The 25,243-nt window shown below is 42.1% G+C and overlaps 1 protein-coding gene and 1 long non-coding RNA gene across 5 annotated transcripts in view; one reads left to right on the top strand and one right to left on the bottom strand.

Annotated features, from left to right (window-relative positions):
- Positions 1 to 4,608, bottom strand: part of MAPK6 (mitogen-activated protein kinase 6) — a 36,054-nt gene extending 31,446 nt beyond the window's left edge. For 2 of the 4 annotated variants that reach the window (XM_077881121.1, XM_077881118.1), the window contains exon 1: positions 4,444 to 4,608. The gene's annotated coding sequence lies outside the window, so the exon portion shown is untranslated. Of the gene's footprint in view, positions 1 to 3,729; positions 3,965 to 4,443 lie in introns of those variants that run through there. The other 2 variants (XM_077881120.1, XM_077881119.1) reach the window with 1 other exon arrangement.
- LOC144303227 (uncharacterized) lies at positions 4,436 to 24,980 on the top strand. Its single transcript, XR_013370262.1, has 5 exons — positions 4,436 to 5,876; positions 16,062 to 16,228; positions 16,594 to 16,701; positions 23,446 to 23,716; positions 24,609 to 24,980. It is a non-coding gene; the product is annotated as an uncharacterized LOC144303227 (long non-coding RNA).
- Positions 24,981 to 25,243: the final 263 nt, after the last annotated feature.

Here is a 25,243-nt window from a genome sequence, read left to right as displayed (position 1 = left end):
AACTTAAAAAAAAAAAAAAAAGAATTAAATGCAGAGATTTCATTTTCTGCAGAGGAAGTTTCTTCCCTGAAGTAAATGCTATGATTCTAACACGCAATTTTTGCGCCACCATTCTTTTTCCATGGAAAGACATACTAAATTTAAATAAAAATCAATGGAAAAACGTGATTTGCCATGTAAATATTCAATCTCTGTACAACTTTTCAGAAATGGGTTTAAAAGACTAACATAGGGGATCTCTGGGTGGCTCAGTGGTTTAGCGCCTGCCTTTGGCCCAGGGCATGATCCTGGAGTCTCGGGATCCCGGGACTGGACCGCATGGGGCTCCCAGCATGGAGCCTGCTTCTCCCTCTGCCTGTGTCTCTGCCTCTCTCTCTCTCTCTCTCTCTCTCTCTCTCTGTCTCTCATGAATAAATAAATAAAATCTTTAAAAATGTTTAAAAAAAGATTAACGTATACGAAAGACAAACCATTTAAGAATCACAAGAGAGGTGTACTATATTTTCTAAATACACAGCTCATGGAAGAAAAAAAAACAAAAAACAAAAAACTTGATGCTGGACTCAGCCTGTACCATCGTTACCTTGAAAGCATCAGCTCCACATGAAAAGCGACCGTCTGGAAAAAGCCATTTACTACAATAACATTATTGTTGTTTTGTTTTTGTAAGGTTTTAAGGCTCTGAGCAATAAAACTCACCAAAATCCCCATACCACTAGCAGGCTACAGAGTAACATAACCATCCTCAAAACAGGCTGAAGGAGCTGACACGGGGCAGCCAACAATGCCACAAAGAACTTACCTTTGGGACATCTTATATTTTAACAAGGGTCCTAGGGTCATACACGGTTCAAATGGGCAATGCAAACAAAGAAATGGACTGTAGTGGTGTGGCTCACCATTTCATTAGGCAGTACCTCATAGAAAAGAGACAGGCTAAAATATCCAGTTTGTTTATAAATTCTGAATTATGTTTATGCATGACAGGTAATTATCTATACTCAAACTGGAAATACATGTTCAACCTCTAGGTAATAGGATGTTTTGAAAATCTACAATACTTTTTTTATATTTGTATTTTTATATTTCCTTTAGGAGGAAATATATTTTAAAAGTTTAAATTAAACTGCACTACAGTTCTTCTATATAAATCATGCCAGACTTCCAAAATCTTTCCAAAGACTTAATACAATACATTTTACTACCTACGAAACTCTTCAAATAAATTACTTTGAGAAAGTAAATAGTATACAAAGAAAACCTAAGAGATGGGGAGTTTTTTCTTCTCACTTTTAAAACAAACTGCTAGTCTCAATCTTTTTTTTCCCTCAATTTTATTTTAAGTCAGCCTGTTAAATGGTAGCTTTAAAAAATCAGTCAAAATATCTTTATTACCCAATTTCAGTGTGAGTCCTAAATTTGGAACCGTACATTCTGCCTATTTTAAAAAATGAACTGATGAGGGGCACCTGATTGGCTCAGTCAGAGCATGGAACTCTTGATCTCAAGATTGTGGGTTCAAGTCCCATGATGGATGTAGAAATTACTTAAAAAGTAAAAAAAAAAAAAAAAAAAAAAAATTTAAATCTTAAAAAAAACATGAGATGTCTGAGTGGCTCAGTGGTTGAGCATCTGCCTTCCACTCAGGGCATGACTCTGAAGTTCCAGGATCAAGTCCCACATCGGGCTCCTTGCATGGAGCCTGCTTCCCCTCTGTCTGCCTATGTCTCTGTCTCTGTCTCTCATGAATAAATAAAATCTTTATAAAATAACTAAATACATCTTAAAAAAAAAAAAAACCTGATGGAAAAGTGCCTATCACAATACTTACTTCAAGTTGTCTTTGTTAAAACAGAAAATTCATATAAATCAGGAGAAAGAACTACTGTATCATTCTGTCAGAGTGAAATGCTCATATTCAGAGTTATATCCGATTAATACTTCTGCACCTTTACAACACTAATTTCTAGATATTATAAAGATAACTTTTACATTACCAATGAGAACATAAGGCTAATTTCTACTTCAGCATAAACTTCTGTCTTTTATAATCTGTAACAAGTCTTTCTCAATAAGGCAAGAATTGCTAGTATCAAACATTTAGTAGTAGCCACTGACCAGCAATTAATTTTACCATTCCTCTCAACAAAATGTTATAAAATTCCACCTGTAGGATATTTGATTTCCTTTTAAAATGCAATTTAAGGAGCCATTACTCTTAAGAGAAACTGCGGCTCCTCTAGAGAGAGAATTATAATGTGGACAGAAACATTTTAGCCCTATCATTTAAAAAAATACAGTGTATAAAAAAAAAAAAGGGCCACGTAGCAGTCCGTGGGCAGTATGAGTCATCACCCAACTCAAAACTTGCAGCACTTCTAAGCTTCCTCCTACCAGACCCCATCCCCTTCAGCAATGTACCCTGAGTCAGCAAACCTCACTATTTTGTCAGTTATGAATTCTCACGATGTTTAAATGAACTTATGCAAAACACTGCAACACATTTAGTACTAACACTTGTCATTAGAACATGTGCTGTTTCCACTTCAAAATTAACTCCTCTTCAAATCAATCTTTAGACTCTTTCTTAATCATCACAGAGTAGCCAAACACTACATTTCATTCTCCTTTGCAAGGAACCAAGCTCCAAACTATAGTCATATATGAACGTTTTTATAAACAATTCTCCATTTCCCAGAGGTTTTTTTTTTTTCCCTGAACAGTAATATCTAAATAATAAAACACGTCCTGCTCAAACCCTGCATATTTCCTAGATGACTGCAATTACTGAATTTAGAACACCAATAAGCAATTTTACAAGTTTCACCCGGCAATTCTTATTAAGTGATGTAACATATATATGTGAAAGGACTTTACGCTCCTTGGCACACAGAAAGCAAGCCCTTCATAAACGTGTTTGAACAACTACTCGTAAGAGAGGTGAGAGATTCTTCCACTCAATTCAAGATCATTTTTCAAACATTAAAATCTGACATTTCTAAGAAGAAACTCTAGAGGCGGTTCCTCTCCAGAGCCAGGCCCTGTCTGGCGCGACCCTCCAATCTTCTAGTCAAATTACTGTTTCCACCTCAGTTTCCCAAGGTTGAAGACAGAGAACATGTCCAACCAGAACCTTAAAAAAAATAAAATAACAAGGCTAGAAGAAATCCATCAGAAAATTACTATGAAGCTGTTTGCGTTCCATTTAGTCCCTCGTCAAATTTTTTTCCACTTGACACATCATCTCGTCTCGTTAAAAAAAAAAAAAAAAAAAAAAAAGTTAATACCGACTTTTAAGAGCATTTTTAGCATGGAGGAAAAACAACGTGAATGTGCTGCAAATGCAGGAAGGCTTCTAATTCCACCACTTCACTGGGCGTTCGCCAATGAGCAAGCCAAAGAAGAAATAAAACGGGAGAGGAAATCAAAAAGATCCTGCTTCACAGAGCTCCCACAGGACACCTGAACCGGCTGTCTTCCTAAAGCCGAGAAACAAAAGGCGCCCCGAAGACCTTTACTTTTCAACGCATCTCACCAAGTCAGACAAAAACGCTCAGGCGAAGTGAAGAGGCCCTTTCTGGTGAACTGACAAAACAAGTTTCCGTTTGGGTACTTGCACAGACCAGCGCTCAGCGTCCCGAACGCCGCCGAGGCAAGGCTGCGGCGGGCTGAGGGGGCTTGAGGGGGAGAGAGGAATCCGGAACGCCGGCTCAAACAAGTTTCCTGTACCTCATGTACGGCCAGAGCTCAACACTCGGGCAGAGGACCTCGGGGCTCTGAGACCAGCCGGGGGAGCCGTGCGCGCTACGCAATTCGCCGAGTCCACTGGAGACTTCGCCCGGCCGGAGTCAGCTGAGGCCGAGTCACCGGAGTGGGAAGGGGGAGGAGACGCGGGAGCATTTCGAAGGCGGCGTGCCAGGAAGGCGAGACTCCGCGCCACCTCACGCTCCCGGGCCGCCCCTCCCGGCCGCCGCCCCTAGCCCGCCGCCCGCCGCCCGCCGCCCGCCGGCCGGGGCGGGCTTCGAACCCGCGGAGCCGGGCGCGGGCGGCGGGCGGCGGGGCCGCAGCCGAGCGGCGGGGCCCCGGGGCTGGCGGGCGCGGCGCGGCCCGGCCCGGCGGCCGGCGAGGGGCGTGCCGGGTGGGAGGGGCGCGCCGGCCGCTCCGCCGGCCCCACGCGGGGACCCCGGCCCGCCGCCCGCCCGCGCGGGGACGCGCCGGCCAGGCCCGAGCGGGCGGGCCGGCGGGCGGGCGGGCGGGCGGACGGGCGGGCCGGGGACGGAACAAAAGCGCCTTTGTTGAGCGGCGGCCGCCGGAGGGTCACACACAATGGAGGAGGGAGCCGGCTCCTCCGCCGCCGCCGCCGCCGCCGCCGCCGGGCCCGCCGCGGCGCCCTCCCGAGCCGCCCCACCGGCGCGCCCCGCACACGTACACACACACACTCACGGGACTTCTCCGGCTCATCGAGGGAGTGCGGGGCCCGCGGACAGCCCCCAATGTCGGCTCAGGTCTCCGGCTGTGCTGGCGGCAGCGGCGTCTCCGAGGCTCTCGCTTTGCCGCAGTCGCCGCCATGTAACCCCGACCCGCGAGAGAGGGCGAGGGAGAGGGGGCGGGGTCTCCGCGAGCCACGCCCCCTCGCGTCACAGGCTCACTCCACGGGTTCCCCCGCCCCCGCCCCCGCCCGGCCCCGAGCGCCTGCACGCGCCGGAATTTCCAACGCTGGTGACTGGGCTCGGCGCGCTGCGGGGGCGGCGGGAGAGGCACGCGGTCTCGCCAGCCGCCTCGGGTGGGCTGCCTGGGGGCTGGGGGCTGGCGGCTGGCGGCTGGCGGCTGGCGGGGAGGTGGGCCCAGGGGCCCTCTTTGCCCTGCCTTGGCCCCAGCACTACTGCGCAAAGCGACCAGCCTCCTTGGGGGCGTTTCCCGCGCGCCTAAGGCGGGCAAGCCCCTGGGCGCCCCAAGAGGAACGAGCCTTCGTCCAGGAGCCCAGGGATGGGCTGGGAACAAGAAAGGCTGGGCCTGAAGATGGATTGGCTAGAAGGCAACAGCCGAAGTACAAGGCAAACGCTGTTAGAGGCCAGATGCTAAGAGGGTCATTAATTCTGCCTGAGGATACGGAGGAAGGCTTCTAAGTGAGGTCGCCACGGGTGACCTTTCAGCTCTTCAGAAGGCGCCCATATAATAACCGGAGGAGGCGAGGGGGAGGGTGTTCTTGCGGAGGGAACTGTGAGAGCAAAAGCAGGAAGGAGGAGAACACCTGGCTTATTGCTGAGCTCTGGGACTAGGCCTGAATCAAAGAATTTGGGAAGGGGTGTACTGTGAGATGCGGTGGAGAATGTGGATTGATGCCTTCTTGGGACCACTTGGATGAAAGCAAACTTATTTACCACGGCTTATTAGGTCCAAGGTGCCTTTCCAGTGTTTACGGGAAATTTATATAGGTATTAAATTAGAGACGCGGGTCAGCATATTTTTTTCAATGACTTAATCGTTTCTGATGAGAACCAAACGTTTGACCATCCCTTATCCATTATTAGCATATCTTCAAGCTTCAAGCTTGAGGCATATGACCACTTTAAAGATTACATAGTAACTTCAAGTTAAGTGGTTGGGATGGAACTTGAAAGTTTTCTATTTTTTTATATTTAAAACAATACCATCCGAGTACCAGGTATGAAGAGGAGATGGTGAGCAGATAAAAACAAGAGAAAGGGGATGCCGGGTCCAACTGCAGCATTCCTAGTTTGTGGATGCAGCCTCTCTGCAACAAGAGCTCCTTACCTGTGACCCAACTATACATCCCTCCTGCCCCTGCTATAGGATACTCTGATTCCTGAGACATCTTTCCTTCCTTGTCCATCAATGTTCATCATCAGGAGGAGGTAGGAGGAAAATAAATACTGCTTTTTCCCTTGAGAGCTTATAATGTAGTATCAGCTCCTGATTTCCAGCAGAGACCACCAAAGGAAACTTGGTCAAACAAAGCTATGTTTATTGCTTAAAACAGCAAATGACACCACTGTGTTGACAAGAGTCTCTGTAGCACCTCAAAGAGGGAGGTCAAGTGTAGAATAGTTATAAGATTCAGGGCAATCTGATTTAAGACTAGTCCTTCACTGAAAGCATGATTGAGATTGGACCAAATTTGTGATATAATCACTTAAGGTGATTACGGAGAGGGAAGAGTTTTGAAGCAAGCCTAGAAGAGTAAAGAGTTTGATAATAAACCCAAGAGTAGGGATCCCTGGGTGGCGCAGCGGTTTGGCGCCTGCCTTTGGCCCAGGGCGCGATCCTGGAGACCTGGGATCGGATCCCACGTCGGGCTCCCGGTGCATGGAGCCTGCTTCTCCCTCTGCCTGTGTCTCTGCCCCCCCCCCCCCCGTGACTATCATAAAAAATAAATAAATAAATAAATAAAGATAAACCCAAGAGTAATCATGTTGAGGAGCAGGCTGTTTACCCTGTTGAAGGCTACGTTAGTCAGGAGTCTGTTGTTCAAATAAATAGACTTTGAGGAAGTTCCTGAAACTGCAATTAAGTTATTTGCAATTTCATTTTCTTGGGCAAGAATTTCTTGGAATTAAAGTCATGTTTATGCAAACGGTGGAGTTGTAAAGTCATGCTAATGTAGTCAATCTTCGTTCTTAATCCTATTGTGTGGCAGTACTTTCAATTCTCGGTAGTTTTTCCAAACTACAGGTTAGGATCCAGTAGTGAATAGTGAACTCATTTTGGTGGATTATGACCTGCATTTTTTTTTTTCTTAATGAAATAGAGCAAAAAACTAGAGAGCATTGTCCACAATAAAGGGTAAATACTGTTTTGTGAAACTTTTGTTTCCATTATGTACTATGTTTCAGCAAATCTGAAATGTCATTAATTATGAGACATCATTATTTTGTGTACTGTTAAAGAGAAAACAAAAAAAAGTGAAAACTCTTATCAAAATGATACTCTATTGCTACATCCTGCTTTCAGAAATAGTAACATAGAAGAAGTAGTTCTTAAAACTGAGGAAATAAGGTATATACAAATGTGCCAAGTGGGTAACAATGTAAAATGTATTTCTACTTATCACCCATTATTGCTACAAACTATGCTATTGTTAAAAGACTCTGAAAGCCACTTTTATAGTGGAGTAATGCAGGAGAGGATCAACTCCATAAAGTGGAGTTGGATATACTCCATAAAGTAGCATGAGATGAGTGCTTTCAGAGCAGGAATGGAACTTATCTGCTCTTATTGGAAAGAACAATTAATGAGAACATCAAGAAAGATTCAACTGAAAGAAAAAATATCTGAGCTGGGCTTGATTCCATCCGGAAGGATCAGGAAAGGAATTTCTGAATGAGAGAGCAGAACGTACAAAGGCAGAGCACTTGGATGGCTCAGTCAGTTAAGCATCTGACTCTTGATCTTAGCTCAGGTCTTAATCCCAGGGTCTTGATTTCAAGTCCCACATGACACACAAAAGCATGAATGTGCCAGGCACACTTTGGAAATGGAAGAAATTGGACAAGGCCTAGGGAGATAAAAGCAGGTTAGCACCAGACTGAGAAGGCCTTGATTGGATGCCAAAACATTTGGATTTATGCTAAAGGCAGTAAGAGATGCATTGAGATGATATAACTGGTATTTCAGACTGATGATTCTGGCATATAGGGGAAAGGGAGGTTAGATGAACAAGAAATGGGAGACAGGGAGAGGGTAGGAGAATCCATTGTTTTTTTCTGCTCTGCATCCTTAATCTGATAACAATACTCTGGTGTCCTCTAAGAGCTGCCCTATCCTGAGTAAATCAGAATTCTGTCAAAGTGATGGAAAACCCAATCCAAACTCGGTTTAAGCATGAGAGAAAAAGAAAGGGAGAGAATGCGTCTCTAGTGAGCATAGGAAAGGGATGACAATACAAGTGATATTCTTGGGGCAAAACCAGCTGGTCTCGCTGAATGCTTAGATGATCATGGGGTGATTCTGGAGTCACCTAGTAGCTCCCACTTCACTTGCTTGAGTTTAAATTTCCTCATTAGGCTACTTGTTTTATCTTGTTTGTTTGTTTTTTTAATTTATGATAGTCACAGAGAGAGAGGCAGAGACACAGGCAGAGGGAGAAGCAGGCTCCATGCACCGGGAGCCCAATGTGGGATTCGATCCCAGGTCTCCAGGATCGCGCCCTGGGCCAAAGGCAGGTGCTAAACCGCTGTGCCACCCAGGGATCCCCTTGTTTTATCTTTTTACAGTTTGATTGCTATCTTCCTATTAAGATAATTATAAATATCGTTATTTGCAAGGTGCAGAGAAAAACAGATTTTAAAAATACAGACTGCTAAGCTTGATGCCAGTCCCTGGAAATTTTACAGTATAAATCATTGAACACAATGTGTTAGGGAAAATGTAACTGTTAATAGGAGTTGTGGATTGTTTTCAAGTAAATCATTACCAAAAAATACCACTTCCTGGGGCATATGAGTAGCTCAGTCGGTTGAGTGTCTGACTTCAGCTCAGGTCATGATCTCAGGGTCCTGGGATCAAGCCCAGCATGAGTCTCCACACTAGGCAGGGAGTCTGCTTGTCCCTCTCCCTCTTCTTCTGCCCCTTCCCCTGCTTGAGCTCTCTGTCTCTTTCAAATAAATAAATAAAATCTTTTTTAAAAAAGAGAAATACCACTTCCTTTCTTGATAGAATTATTACATTACTGAACAAGTAAAAAAGTCAAGACACCTTCTGGATGAGATGAAGAGATATGACTTTATATTGTTACAGAGAGGTTAATTCAAACAGTGCTGAATAATGGAGTGATATAATTCTTGAGGTCTTAAGTTCTCAAAAAAAAGCAATACAGATTTTTTTTTCCCTTTTGGCCAGTCCTGAGTAATATTTTTGTCAATGTTTTGAGTTAGGATACCAAATTTAAGAACTCAAATCAAATTATAGATGACTGAATTACTCAAAATCATGTTGTTGTTGTTGTTTTTTTAAGAGATGACATTAATGTTAAATGTAACTACAGTATCTTACTATAGTAAGTGTTGTATCTTTGTTCAGAGAGATCATTTGAAAAGGGCTACGATTTGGGAGATTCAGCTTGACCTGCTATTGTGACAGTAAGTTACAGATACTCATGCAGTGCAAGCAACCAATAAAAAACTAACATAATGTAAACTGTGTTAAAGTAAAACAGCAGTCAAGGCACAGGGGTACCAGACCTGTGCTGTTGAGCTCAGGATTTCTGAACTTATGTGTTGCAATATAGGTACCACATAAAAAGTGCTACCATACATAACAAATTAGGATTCATTTGGAAAAGACATCCAGGAATAGTGTGGAAATCTTATACTCTGAAGAGAATTGAGTCTACTTAACCTGCAGGAAAGAGATCTGATAAAGGGTTCTTACAAGGAGCAAGTAGATTTATTCCATGTTGCTCTGGAGTTCAGATCTAAACCATCAGGAGGGCAACTTCCAAGAGGAAGATCTTGGCTCAGTATAAGAAGGACAGTTTTGAATATTGGAACTGAGCCACAGTAGACAGGACTTCCTGGTGAAGTGAGCTCCACATCACTGGAAGCATTCAATCAGAAAACAATGGCCACCTGTCAGGGATGCTATAAAAGGAATTAATGGGAGGTCAAGGGGCCTGCAGAGAGGTGATAACATCCAAGGTCTTCTCTAACCTAAAGCTTTTATGTGTCTATGTTTATACTCTTTTTTTTTCTTTTTTTTTTTTTCTTTTTTTTTTAATTTATGATAGTCACAGAGAGAGAGAGAGAGAGGCAGAGACACAGGCAGAGGGAGAAGCAGGCCCCATGCACCGGGAGCCCGATGTGGGATTCGATCCTGGGTCTCCAGGATTGCGCCCTGGGCCAAAGGCAGGCGCCAAACCGCTGCACCACCCAGGGATCCCTATGTTTATACTCTTTATTTAAAATGATTGCTCTCTTAGACATGGTTTCTAAAAGAACATATTGTAATTTGATTTGTAAATAACTTTCCATTGAAGAAGTTCATTGCCAATGTACAGTTGATTCTTTGTTCATAGTGGCTTTGTTCTATAAAGTCACCAAGAACACTGAATTAGTGACTGCTGAGCCATTGCTCCTGGGGGAAATACAGGATTAGGTTCCTGCAAGCCTCTGGCCACAACATTTGTGTCAATCAGTCAATATATAATTTTGTTTTATGGGTATTTCTGTTTAAAGACACCTAATTTAATATATATTGTTGATTTGTTAACATTTAACTTGTTGCCAAAAGCACTATAACTCATATTAAATGAGGATTATCTAACATATTTTCTCTAGAAGGCATATCACACCTTTCTTACACTAAGGGACACTCGCCAGCACATCAGTATTATGCTTGGAGGCCATTCTAAACAGCTAAATCACAACAAAGAAGAAAAAAAATGCAAAACACATGGCACTAAAGAGACCATGGAAGAGACACTTGTTTATAGCATGAGAGTTAGGACAAGAAGGCAGAGTACAGCCTTGTTCAACCTCAATGGGATCACACACATAGGGCAACTAATTTTTCACCATTCTGTGCATGTCCATAAATGACTGAAAATGATGACTACCGATTTTGCTTTTCTTGTGTTCTTAATGGATTGACATCTGGTTTACAGCACATACTCTTTGGGACAAATAAATTGAAACAAGTGTTCAAATTTGCACACAGAATTTGTGAATAATGAGCATCAACTGCATTTAAAAATTATGAAGAGGGACTTCACCAGGGACTTCCTGGTGAAGTCCCTCTTCATAAATGGCTTGGTTAGGCAGCCAACTCTTGGTTTCAGTTCAGGTCATGGTCTCATGGATTGTGGGATCAGGCCCTGCATCCAGCTCTGAGCTAAGCAGGGAGTCTACTTGAGATTCTCTCTCTTTGTTCCTTCCCCTGTGCACATGCACAAGCATGCTCTTGATCTGTCTCTCTCTCTCTAAAATAATCTTTTTAAAAAAATTATGGAGGGGGCACCTGAGTGACTCAGTTAAGTATCCAATCTTGGTTTCAGCAGAGGTCATGATCTCATGGGTCATGAGATGGAGCTCCACATCTAGCTTCATTCTCAGCAGGGAGTCTGTTTATAATGGTTCCCTCCCTCCGCCCCTCCCCCACCCCGTGCATGTGCTGTCTCTCAAGTAAATAAATTTAAATTTATTTTTTTTAAAGATTTATTTATTCATGAGAGACACACACAGAGAGAGAGAGGCAGAGACACAGGCAGAGGGAGAAGCAGGCTCCATGCAAGGAGCCTCACGTGGGACTCAATCCCTGGTCTCCAGGATCAGGCCCTGGGCTGAAGGCAGCGCTAAACCACCGAGCTATCCAGGCTGCACAATAAATTTAAATTTAAAAAGATGATGGGGATGCCTGGGTGGCTCTGGCTCAGTAGTTGAGCATCTACCTTAGGCTCAGGTCATGAGCCCGGGGTCCTGGAATCGAGTCCCACATCCAACTCTTCACAGGGAGCCTGCTTCTCCCTCTGCCTATGTCTCTGCCTCTCTCTCTCTTTCTCTCTGTCTCTCATGAATAAATAAATAAAATCTAAATAAATAAAATCTAAATAAATAAATAGATGATGAAGAGAATGTTTTCAGTCAAAATCAATTGAAGTTGTATGTAAAGTTCATTAAGAGAGATCAGTTAGATGCTTTTTTGCAGTGGGAGACACCTATAAATGAAAGGCAGAGATCCCACATTTAACTTGATGGGACAACAAAGAGCTTGCCCCTTGGGAGAATGGTAATGGTATCATTTATCAAATTCCCACCAAGTAGCCTATTACAGGTAAACACTTTATATAAACATCATATCATTCTCTCAGGCTATGATAAATGGGATTTTGTAGAAAAGCTGCAGTAAGCTACTTAAATTTTTTAGACAAAGCCAGGCTTTTTGTGTAATAAAATTGCTTTCAGAAACAAAAATCTGTACACGTCTTGAATAATGGTTATGTAACTTAACACTTAAATGTACTGGGAAATACCTATTGGAGTAATTTTGAGAACAGCCCAGGCTTCTGACACATGATCACTGTAAATAAAAGGAAAGAATAGATATGATGTCCTTCAGCCTATCCACAGGGAGTGATAAATATTTTGAACTGTGGGGACAAAGCAGCTTTCACTATACAAGGTCATTCCCTTCCCTTTTGCGCTCCAAAAGAGACAAGCTATCTGCCACTTGGAGAAGAAGGTAATCACTATCTGTAACTCTAAGTAAACTTGTGCAGAAGATTTGTTTACATTGATGATTCTGAGTACTTAAGTTATCAACTAGTTTCTAATATGGTTTAGTAAGTCTGCCTTCCACAATCCTCTCACCTTCTATTTGACTAATATTTTGCCACCCAGTAGTTGCCACTACTAGAACACCCTTTTCTGAAAATGTCATCATCCTTTAGAGGTCAGCGTCCACCTCTGGGGTTTTGACTAAAGCCATCACAGTCTCTAACAATACCCTAGGTGTGGTATCCTGAAGGAAAAAATGCCCAGGCCCTCAGAAGGCCTAAGATCCATCTGTGCACCCTGGGTAGCTCTATCTTTGTAAATGCCCAACTCTAGGCTGTCACAGCCACCCGCCCCGTTCCCATACTCAGAGCATTATACAGGACCCCATATTCAGAAAGACTCGATGCTTGGTTTAAATTCCTAATAATTTTATCTTTGAACTCATGTTTCATAGTGCAGTTGATGAGACAATGGAATGTGCGTGTGAGCAAGAGAAGACACAATATGCACATCCGCTGTTCCTTGCCGACCCATTCACAAATAGCATTCTCAGGGCCCTGTGAGCACAGAATTCTGGTAGATGCACAACATGCTGGATGGAGTTCAGCAAAACCAAGCAATTAAGTTCAAGGTGTGTTATGCTTACAGCTGAGTAAGTGAGGGTGCTGATAGCTCTAAAAGACCTTGCTTTCCATTGAAACCAGAACTTGCTTTGAACTCAGAAAGAAGGCAATAGCATTCTAAGAAGCACACACACAAAAATAAGGAATCCTATCGTATTCTTTCTTTCTTGTGTTTCTTCCCTGCATTAGCCAACTACTTATGCTGAAAACATTTTCATTTCCTTTCAGTCCTTTTTCACTCCTCAGTAAGGCAAAGGCAGACAGTATTGGTGGAATGTGTGTGTATCAGGAAGTGAAATAATAATGGTTAAGTTACTTTTCTGCAGTGTTCCCCCTGCTCTGGTAAGAAGAAAACATATGCATATATGAACTACAAAACAGAAATTGTGGGCAGCCCAAGTGGCTTAGCAGGTTAGCGGTTTAGCGCCGCCTTTGGCCCAGGGCGTGATCCTGGAGACCGGGATGGAGTCCCACATCAGGCTCCTTGCATGGAGCCTGCCTGTGTGTGTCTCTCTCTCTCTGTCTCTCATGAATAAATAAATAAAATCTTTTAAAAAAACAAAAAAAACAAAAAAAAACAAATTGCGTCATTTTGGTGATTTCACGGGGGAGTTAAATGCTCTTATATTTCAAGGAGGCATTGTACAATATAAAAATTAATTATGAAATGCATGCTAATTCTTGGAATGATATCAAATAGTTGTCTATTTAAAAAGAAAACACTAGGACAAGTTGAGAGAGAGAGACCAGAAGAAAGGAAAAAAAAAAAAGCTTTCTGTTTTAGTACCTTTAGCTACATTTTTTTTCCTTTTTGAAGAAGGGGCCCCAGAAATTATGTATCTGGCTGTGAACCCCTCAGTGGAATCCCAAGAGCCCTATTCTAAAAAAAATCAGTTGGGGAAAGATCCCACCACCACCACCTTTCCCGACTCCCCTCACTGTCAGGCTTAGGGCAGGAGAGGTGAGAGACTATCTCTGCCCAGTGGATAAGGCTGATGCAGAGCCCAGCCACCCACACTAGGAGCTGTATTTCCTGTAGTAAACACCCAGGCTTCATTACTCATGGAGGTTGGAAGTCCGGGAGGAAGGAAGATCTTGTTGTGCTCCTGGGGCACATTTTCCCCATAGAAACAATGTTGTGGTCACAGTTCTCATCCTCTCATAGAGTTGCATATGTGCTAATGGGCTCCTAGAAGTGGGCCTGGGAACCTAAGCCAGGTTTATCACATTGTTTCTCTGGGGGAAAATGCATTTTCAGTTTCAAACAACTAAGTTAGAAGTCAACTTTTGGGAATATATCTTGGTCATGCAGGGGCTGTATGTACCTTCCTAGCTCACAAATGCTAACCACAGAGAAGGATGCTGTCTGTAAAACCAGGTAAACAACCAAACATTAATGAGAAGATTATTAAAAGTAATAACTTCATAGGGCGCCTGGGTGGCTCAGTCAATTAAGCATCTGACTCTTGATTTTGGCTCTGGTCATGATCTCAGGATCGTGACATAGGGCTCCTTAAGTGTGAAGCCTGCGTAAGATTCTAAGATTAAGATAAATCTTCCTCTGCCCCTCCCCTTGCTCACCTATGGCACACTGTCTATGAATGAATGAATTAATGAAATATCTTCACTTTAAACTCTCGATGGTATGAGGAATCCAAACCTTCAGATCTGTAGCTCGAAGAACTTGACTGCAGGTTCACCAGGGTTGATTGGTTTCTGGCAACCGGCACACACCTACCAAACCCAAGAGACTGTGTACAAAAACTGAATGCTAATCCACTAAGAATAGAACAAAAGCTGTGCTCATTTGGACTAAAGATCCATCCAGTCTGGTATTCTCTGGCAATGGTTGTGAATTTCTGTGTTTTATTCATTGTAAACTTTAGCATTGAGTGTAGGGCCTGAATATAATGATTTCTTGATAAATGTTTGTTGAAAATGAAATGTTTTTGAACATTGTAATTGCTCTCTATGACATAAACTTTAGAAAGCTAAGGATTTCCTCCAAATATCCACTTATTTAATACTTTTTTAAAAGTAACTTTCTTTCTTTTTTTTTTTTTAAAGTAACATTCTTCTTGGGAATATTTTTGATTATTTTAGTTGTCCTTTACTATGACCTCATGTATCTATTAGGCTCTTTTCTTTCAACCTTTGAGGCAGAATTCAGTGCATGATTCTGGGTATAGCTTCATTATAATTTTGTCAAATGCAGGATAAAACTATGCTTTCAGTTTTATTTTCCACATTCTTAGCAACAAGACCAACATTTTTATATGACCTTAAGAAACCATTAACAATAACCTGTAATCTTCTTTCTTTTTTTTTTTTTAAGTAAGCTCCACGCCCAATGTGGGGTTCAAACTCATGACCCTGAGACAAGAGTTGCAGGCTCTACTGACTGAGCCAGCCAGGTGCCCTTCGTGGTTCTTTTTCTTGAAATAAAACATAGCTCCAAGCTCATCTTCTTTTAAGTATGCTTCAGACAATCCTAAATACATTATCCAAAATTAGTGCAGAATGAAACTCATTTGCCATGCTTCTGTCCACTCACATAGCTTCATGCAATTTATCTTTTCTTCAATTTAGATCTATCTGCTTGGTATTTACTACTCTGGAGATCTTAAGGACATCACAGCCCAGTGACCTTTTTTTTTTTTTTTTTTTTTTTTTTATGAGCCTGCTTCCAAGCAGTCCCTGAAAGTTTTAAATCAGACAAGTCCCCCAACAGCTATTCTTGAGGGCTCCACTCTGAAATCAGAAGACTCCTGACACCAATAGTAGAGAGCAGACCTGGGTACTGGCCCTAGTTCTGCCATTTATTAGTTGTTGGGCTTCAGGCAAATACTTTAATTATTTTTTAATGGTATCAATAATGCCTGCAGTATTGTTCCAAGGATCACCTGAGACAGTGTGTGTGAGAACACTCTGAAAATGCTGACCAACTGCGTAAGTAAGGGGTGTTATTCATATTTTCATCCAGAAGCTTGCCGGGCTTAAAGCATGGTCTCCTGAAGTTAAGCCAGCTCTTTCTTTTTTCATTCAATTCATTCCACAGATGCTAAGATAGAACTTTCTCCCCACTTTCTTGGTAACTTAATTGGATAAGGGTTTTTTTTTAATCATTGGTTTTTTTTGTGTGTATGTTAGCAGAAACTTCTTAAAAAGTGCAACGTTCACCGTTTCCATGCTTATTTCTCTCTCAAAGAAATGTGGTCAAATACTGAAACATGAGACATGTTCAAGCATGTTGCTGCAAAGGTAGATGGCCAGAACACAATCTGTGCCTGCATCTCCCCACAGAAAGCAAGAATGCCTTCTACTACTCATGCTAGGAGAGACAGAAGGGAAAGCCCAGCAGAGGTGCAGCAGAAGGTACAGTGAAAGAATGAAATGAGGAGTAACTATATACAACCCCTCAGATCCCATCAGTATTACAATCAATAAATTTACTTACACGAAAGTAGCTTAGGGCAATCTCCTTTAATTTAGCCTGTGGTCCATTCAGCAAAGACAAATCTCCTCCATATTAGAAGCTTCTGATGAAGATTGATAGATACTGTTTCCAAAGAAAAAAGAAAAGGCAAATGATTGTTGGGAAGAGGGCAAAAAGACAAAATTTTAGAATGATTTAGCTGTACAGCAGGTTATGAAGGAGGGGAAAGGAAGAGATTAAAATGGTTCTTTCCCTCCTCCCTCTGTGACTCAGAGATTCATCCTAAAAATAATTTTCATTTCAGTTTGGGGAAGCTGAGCAAAGACACATCTCACCATTCCAAGTTCCATGATGGCCTTGAAGAGGGAGGGAACAAAGGGAAGAGGAAAATAGGAAACAGTAACTATTGAAGGTAATCTGGAAAATACTTTACCTACTCAGAAGAGGTGAGGTGAAATTAAAGGCCAGGCTAGCTGTGGTGAAACAGGCATTTTATGTTCTTGCCCTACTCCCAGGTATGTTGTGTCAGCAAGGATGAAGCCTCAACTTGCCTTTCAGCCTTATTTCCCACCAGCTTTTCTGGTGATCCGTGTTTTACTCATTCAAATGAATTTTTGTCTTTCAACATCACTCCCCTTTCTTGTTTTTGTTTTTGTTTTTATTTTTGTTGTTATGTTTTTATTTAGGTTAATTGGTTATTCCTCTTTCTTTGTTTCAGCAATAAGAGGTTCTTTTTTAGGTATTTCTTTAGTCATATTTAATTTATATAAGTATGTTCATTAAAAAAAATATATTTGTAGGCAGCCCCGGTGACACAGCGGTTTAGCACCGCCTGCAGCCCAGGGTGTGATCCTGGAGACCCGGGATGGAGTCCCACATTGGGCTCCCTGCAAGGAGCCTGCTTCTCCCTCTGCCTGTGTCTCTGCCTCTCTCTCTGTGTCTCTCATGAATAAATAAATAAAATCTTAAAAAAAAAATATATATATATATATATATATTTGTATTTTAAACTTACAGAAAAGTTGTATGCATAATGTTTTTTTTTCCTGACCCGGACAATTTGAGAGTAACCTGACATGGTATCTGTGGCAGACATTAAGATGCATGGATTAGATGCCCTTCAAGGAAGGACTTGTTGCCCTGCTGTGAGGGCTATGGTCAGCACACAGCTGTCAGCTGTCATTTCCTTCAGGGTTTGCTTCATCTGCAGAGGGCCACCTTGCCCAAGGAGATGCCCCTTTCCCAGGTGGCCCAAATTCAGTGACTGATCATGGCAAGGATAGAAAGGACTGGCTATTTTTATGTCGTTCAAGACCTCTTAGTAGGCCATTTCCACTCAAGAGCTCCCAGTGGGGGTAGCTGAGGCTATCAACCTGCATCTCAGATCAACTTCTACCTCTGCCCAGTCCTGTTTGCTTCCCCTCCCATCCACAGATGTTGATCCCAAGAGCTCTCCCTAATAATTATCCTGAACACTCAAGTCCACCTCAGAGTCTGCTTCCTAGGAAACCCAAACCACTGCAAATGGAGCCAGGAGAGGTCTGAGAAAGCAAATAATAAAATGGAGTTTTGGATGTTGATCACCACTCAGCTAGTAGGAGAACCTCGCCATTGGTGATAGATGGAGTACAGATAGTCCCTGCCACAAGGTAGTAGTCCAGTTATTAAGACTTTCAATAGTGGTGAACTGGGATAGTATACCAGTGAAAGAGAATGTATTAGCTGGTGTACTATGTGGAGGAAAGAGTAACTATAAGGGGATTGAATGGTTATTGTTTAGCTCCATTAAAACTTCAGGCAAAGAAATAAAAAAGCTGATACACTGACTAGCAGTCAGCTGAAAGCCAAGCGTGAGAGCTGGAAGGTCTCTTTCATAGCAAGAGGCTCTCCTAACCTGCAGTAGAATGACAGAGAAAGCTGAGGACCAGATCGAGCTAAATCATCATGTAGCCAAGCTTCAAAGGTTAATCTACCAACTAAACAAGGTCACCTATGCTAGAGACAGCACTGTGGTTGGGAAAAAATAAGGCCCTGGCACATGGAATGGGTACATCTGAGTGGGTGCTCCCCAAAATCTTGAGTTCCCAGATTTTCATTGACCCTGAGTCTGCAAAAGTGAGTTCCCTTCCTTTCCCCACACATTCCCTTTGCTCGAAACAATGCCAAGGCCTCTCAGCAAGACAACATGTAACCCCTCAGGACCTGCCCCTACCTATCCTCCTATTCACTAAATCTATAACTAGGGTTAAAGGACAGCATAACCCAGCTGGGGGCATGCTAGGCATGATAAGGGAAGCAAGAAACCAGACCTCAAAGGAGCAAAAAGATCTAACCAGCACAGACTGCAGGAGGTAGGGGAACACTTGATTAAGGGGGGATAGAACATGAGATTAGATAGCAATTTGAGTGTGCTCTCCCAAAGCACAAAATTCACACCCTGATAAAGCCTCCAGGAAATGGTGCAAACTTGCTATTAAGATGGCTTCTTTGGGCAGCCTGGGTGGCTCAGCGGTTTAGCATCGCCTTCGGCCCAGGGCCTGATCCTGGAGACCCGGGATTGAGTCCCACTTTGGGCTCCCTGCATGGAGGCTGCTTCTCCCTCTTCCTGTGCCTCTGCCCCCCCCCCCCCGTCTCTCATTAATAAATAAATTAATTAAAAAAAAAAGATGGCTTCTTTGAAACATGGTAAAAGTGATGGCCCATGCTAGGTGAAGTCAAAATACCATAAATGTTTTGGCAGGTGGTAGAGGAAAGGATTAAAATGTTAAAAGAAAGGGCAGCCCCAGTGGCGCAGCGGTTTAGCGCCGCCTGCAGCCCTGGGCGTGATCCTGGAGACCCAGGATCGAGTCCCATGTCAGGCTCCCTGCATGGAGCCTGCTTCTCCCTCTGCCTGTGTCTCTGCCTCTGTGTGTGTGTGTGTGTGTGTGTGTGTGTGTGTGTCTATGAATAAATAAAAAAAATCTTAAAAAAATAAAAATAAAATGTTAAAAGAAATTAAAAAATAATAAAACACCTAGGAGTGAATTTAATAACAAGACTTCTACACTGAAGTTTAAAAAAAAAAAAGGGAGGGAAAGAGGGAGGGGTAAATTTAATAAAACCTATACGCTGAAGATTAAACATTGTTGAAAGAAATTAAAGAAAACCTAAGTAAATGAAAAGATATTCCAAGTTCATTTATTGGAAGACTTGCTGTTGTTAAAATGGCAATATTCTCCAAATTGATCTATAGATTCAATGCAATCCCTTTCAAAATTCTGCTGGCTTTTTTGCTGAAATGAACAAGCAGATCCTGAAGAGCTAAAACAGTCTTCAGAAAGAACAAAGTAGAGGACTCAATTTTTAGTTTCAAAACTTACTACAAACAGTTGGCATAAAGATAAGCCATACAGCTCAAGAGAATAGAATTGAGTCCACAAACAAGCCTATATGTTTATATGCAACAGATTTTCTTTTTTTTTAAAGATTTATTTATTTATTCATTCATTCATTCATTCATTCATTCATTCATTCATTCATGAGAGACAGAGAGAGAGAGAGGCAGAGACACAGGCAGAGGGAGAAGCAGGCTTCATGCAGGAAGCCTGATGCGGGACTCGATCCCAGAGTCCTGGGATTATGCCTTGAGCCAAAGGCAGATGCTCAACCACTGAGCCACGCAAGCGTCCCTGCAACAGATTTTCAACAAGAGTTCCAAAACTATTCTTGAGGAAAGAATAGTTTTTTTTAACAAATTGTTTTGGGCAACTAGATATCCCTATGCAAAAGAATGTGGTTGGGCTTTTATCTCACACAGTAAACAAAAGTTGACTCAAGATGAATTATAGACCTAAATTAATAAAATTCTAGAAAAAATTAAGTAACTGTGATCTTGGATTAGGAACAGTTTCATTGACATGGCATCAAAAACATAGCCAACCAAAGAAAAATAGGTAATTTGGATTTCATCAAAATTAAAAGCCTTTGTGCTTCAAAGAATATCATCAAGAAAGTGAAAAGACAGTCTACAGAATAAGAGAAATTATTTGCAAATCATATATCTGATAAGAGTCTAATATCCAGAATATATATCTGTATAACTATATCTTTACTCAATAATAAGAGAAATAACCCAATTCCTTTTTTAAATTCAATTTGCCAATATATAGTATAACACCCAGTGCTCATCATATCATGTGCCTTCCTTCATCCCTGTCATCCAGTTACCTCATACTCCCACCCACCTCCCCTTCTGTAACCCTTTGTTTCCCAAAGTCAGGAGTCTCTCATGGTTTGTCTTCCTCTCTAATTTTTCCTCACTCAGTTTTTCCCTCCTTCTGTTATGGTCCCTTTCACTATTTCTTATATTCCACATATGAGCGAAACCATATGATGATTGTCCTTCTCCAATTGACTAATTTCGCTCAGCATAATACCCTCCAGTTCCATCCATAATGATGTAAATAATAGGTATTCATCCTTTCTGATGGCTGAGTCATATTCCAGTGTATATATGTACCACATCTTTTTTATCCATGCATCTGTCAAAGGACATTGTGGCTCCTTCCACACTTTGGCTATTGTGGACATTACTGCTATGAACATTGGGGTGCAGGTGTCCCATCATTTCCCTACATCTGTGTTAGGGAAAGAATTTTAATAGGGATCTCTCCAAAGAAGATACACAAATGGACAAGAAGCACATGAAAATATGTTCTTCAACCTCAGTGGTCTTTAATTAAATGTAAATCAAAACCACAGTGAGAAGATGTGAGTGGCTCAGTCAGTTGAACATCCAAATCTTGATTTGGGTTCAGGTCATGATCTCAATGTCCTGGGATCAAACCCCATATCAGGCTCTTCTTGGCACCAGGTCTGCTTGGGATTCTCTCTCTCTCCTTCTCCCTCTGCCCCTCCCCCTGCTTGCATGCAGGTGAGCTCTCAAATAAATAAATAAATAAATAATAAATTCTTTTTAAGAATTTATTCTTAATAAGTGAGTCACAGTAAGACACCACTCAGTCCCAAAAGAATGACTATAATTTAAAAAATGGAAAATAACAAATGTTGGTGAGGATGTGGGGAAATTGAAGCCATCATATGTTGCTAGTAGAAATGTAGAATGATGCAGCAAGTTGAGAAAACAGTGACAACTGCTGAAATAGTTAAACATAAAGTTACTATTTAGCCCAGGAATTCCAACCCTAGGTATACTCAAGAGAATTAAAACATATGTCCCCACAAAAACTTGTATACAAAAATCTATAGCAACATTATTTATAATAGCTAAAAGATGGAAACAACCCAAATGTCCATCAACTGATGAAGAGATAAATAAAACATGCTATATCTATACTATGGAATACTATTCAGTTATAAAAAAGGAGGGACTCCTTTTTTATAAGTAGTATAAATGTAGTATATTTATATACTACATGTATATAGTAGCATGTATATAGTAGCATGTAGTATATCCATGCTACAACATGGATAAACTTTGAAAACATTATGCTAAGTGGAAGCAGGCAGACATAAAAGGCCACATTTATGATTCTATTCATAAGACATGTCAAAAGAGGCAAATCCATAGTGACATAGAGTAAATGAGTGGTTGCCAGGGGCTGTCAGTAGGGGACAATGAGGATTGATTGCTAACTGGCACAGTGTTACGTTTTGGTGTGATGAAATATTCTAAAACTGATTATTGTAGTGGCTGTACAACCTTGTGAACATACTAAAAACCACTGTTGTGTACTTCAAAATGGAGAATTTTATGTATGTTCATGTTATCTCAATTTTGAAAAAGGGTTTAGGGAAGTGTGAGTGCTGGTGTGCATATATTATGTAAGATCAGAAAACCCACCAGACGACTGTTCCACAGAAGGATCTGGAGTAGTGTCCACCAAAGGAAAAAGAATGTGTTGGTAAATAACACCAGAATCACTGTGAAGTCTAGTGGTGGCTTTTTTTTTAAGGCTGGACCTTATGGTAGGGGAAGCTGTTGTAAAACTGAGCTCTTCATTAGCAATGGAGGAAATATAACCCAGAAATAATTGAGCCAGATGGCATCACGCAACTATCAGAAATCATGTGGATGCAATTATGATAATGAGTGGCAAGATCAAAGTAGCAACCATGAGTACCTGACCTACAGAGAGTTATGGAAATAGTTAATAAAACATGGTATCACTTGCTGAAAAATAGATGGGCAGCCAATGAGGGTGCTACTCAGTCTGTATAAGCAAAAGAAAACAAAAAGGGTGAAAGGAATGGAATATTTGGGAGCAAAGTCCTTATATACTATGGAAATTAAATTGGGATTAATCTGGGATGCCTGGGTGGCTCTGCAGTTGAGCGTCTGCCTTTGGCTCAGGGCATGATCCTGGAGTCCCTGGATCGAGTCCCACATCCGGCTTCCTGCATGAAGCCTACTTCTCCCTCTGCCTATGTCTCTACCTCTCTCTCTCTCTCTCTCTCTCTCTGTATCTCTCATTAATAAATAAATAAATAAAATCTTAAAAATAAATAAGTTGGGATTAATCTGAACTGGGTTGTTATAAATTAAGATGTTAGTAATACCCCAAGCAACCACTAAGAAAATAACTCAAAAGATAGATACATATGCACTAAATAAATAGAGAAATGACAAAGGAATTAAAATGGTATATTGGGAAATATCTTTTTAGCATGAAAGAAGGCAATAATATAGTAATAAAGGAACAAAACAGACATGGCATATATGAAAGAAAGCAAAATGGCAGATGGGCAAATATAAATCCTACATGTGTAAAATGACTCAACCAGTTGATTCTGCTTCTGTCACTGACCACACCATAGCTGGCACAATGGATACGTGAATTAAGTGGCCACAGTGACAAAGATTGAGGTTATTCTGGGCCAATAGCATGGGTTCGTACTTATCAGGACTCATGTAGCTATTGCCACTGCCAGATGTTCAATCTGACAGCAAAAGATTGATCCTGAGCTCTTGATAGAGCACCATTCTTCAAGGAGACCAACTAGACAATTGGTGGCAAGTTTACTACTTCGGGACATTTCTACCTTGAAAGGGCCAGTAATCCATCATGACAGGATAAATATATACTTGGGGTGAGGGTTTAAATGTCTCATCTTTGGGCATTTCCCTGGGCTAACACAATGTTTTCTCCACCAGCAGAAGACCTCCCATAGCATTGAATTAGACCAAGGAACCCAACTTACAGCAAAAAAAGGTGTGAGAGTGAAACTATGACACTGTTATCTACTGGTCCTATCACTTATTGCAGCGCTCCGAAACCTCTGGCCTGATGGAGCATTGGAATGCCTTGCTGAAGGCACAGCTGAAGTACTAGCTCAGATGAAATGCTCTGACTGGCATCTTCCAGGATACATTAAACCTACTGAATAAAAGATCTTCATATGGTGCTGTGTACCCAACAGGAAGAAATGTGAGTCTATGAGGCAAAATATGGAAGTAGGAGTGGTCCTGCTTATCATCACTTCCAATGGCCCCTTGGGGAACTTATGCTTCCTGTTCCTGCTATTCTGGACTCCACAGGGTCAGAGGACCTGGTTCCTAAAAAAAGGAATAGTTCTACCAGATGGGACAGCAAAAGTCACTTTGATATACTAGCTACAACTGCTGCCTGGGCACTTTGGGCTCCTAGCATTCAGGAACAAGAGGGCTGTAAGTAGAGGAACAATCTTGGCGGGGGTATTTATCCTGGTCATCATCAGGAGTTAGGTTTGCTGTTATACAATAAGGATAGGGAAGGATATTGATGAAAGGCAGGCAGGGACAAGGGTCCCCACCCTAAGAGGAAAACACCTTTAAGAGAATTTCCTTCCACCCTGGAAGGAGCCCTCCACTCTTTCCCATGTGATAGATAAATGACAAAAACCTGATTGGATGACAGATGCATGGAGCATTAATCAGATGAAAACAGCCCATCCACAAGCCCATAAAAACCCCTAGATGTAGAAACTCCATTGGCAGCCCTCTAAGGTCCCCTCTCACTTTGGGAGTTTTGTACCCTATCATTCAGTAAACTTTACTGGGGTGCCTAGGTGGCTCAGTCAGTTAGGCATCTGCCTTCAGCTCTGGTCATGATCCCAGGGTCCTGGGATGGAGCCCCGCATCAGGCTCTCTGCTTAGCAGGGAGTATGCTTCTCCCTCTCCCTCTGCCCCTTTCCCCTGCTTTTGCTCTCTCTCTCTCTCTCTAATAAATAAGTGAAGTCTCTAAAAAATAATAAAAATAAGAAAATAAACTTTACTATGACTCAATAAACTTTGCTTTGCTGCCCACCACTCTTCATCTGATCTACCTCTTCATTCTTCAGAGCGGCATGACCAAGAACCTCAGGCACTAAAGGAAAAATCCTGTAACTCCCTGAGACCAGTAGCAGCAGAGGGCTATAGCCTTGTCCTACAAGCCTTCCTCTTCTAAGTTTTCCCAGAGGGAGAGGCTTATCAGAAACCCGGAGAAGCTACTCCTCAACAAAAATGATGAAGTAACAAAGGGAATGTAACCAGAGCGTAACAGTGAATGAACATGGAGATGAGCCACTGAGATTTCCTTTTGCAAGACTTCTTGTCCAGGGATCCCTGGGTGGCGCAGCGGTTTAGCGCCTGCCTTTGGCCCAGGGCGCGATCCTGGAGACCGCAGATCTAATCCCACGTCGGGCTCCCGGTGCATGGAGCCTGCTTCTGTCTCTGCCTCTCTCTCTCTCTCTCTGTGACTATCATAAATAAATAAAAATTATTAAAAAAAAAAAGACTTCTTGTCCAGGCTACTTGGAGAACTGTCAGCAGACAGCCTTCACTTACCAGCTCCTACTGGGGTGGAGAGCTGCTTCCTCAAAGCTCACGCCCCTTGGGAAACAGCCCAGGCCTGATCAAGGCCTAAATTTAAAGCCCAGCCTTTTCAGCCTGGTGTGGGACAATCATAAAGGGCCACTTCAGCTCCAGAGCTCCT

The sequence above is a fragment of the Canis aureus genome, chromosome 32 (assembly GCF_053574225.1).
Source record: "Canis aureus isolate CA01 chromosome 32, VMU_Caureus_v.1.0, whole genome shotgun sequence".
Taxonomy (NCBI): Eukaryota; Metazoa; Chordata; class Mammalia; order Carnivora; family Canidae; genus Canis; species Canis aureus.
Note: the sequence above shows the minus strand (reverse complement) of the source record. Positions and strands in the feature narration are given on the sequence as shown.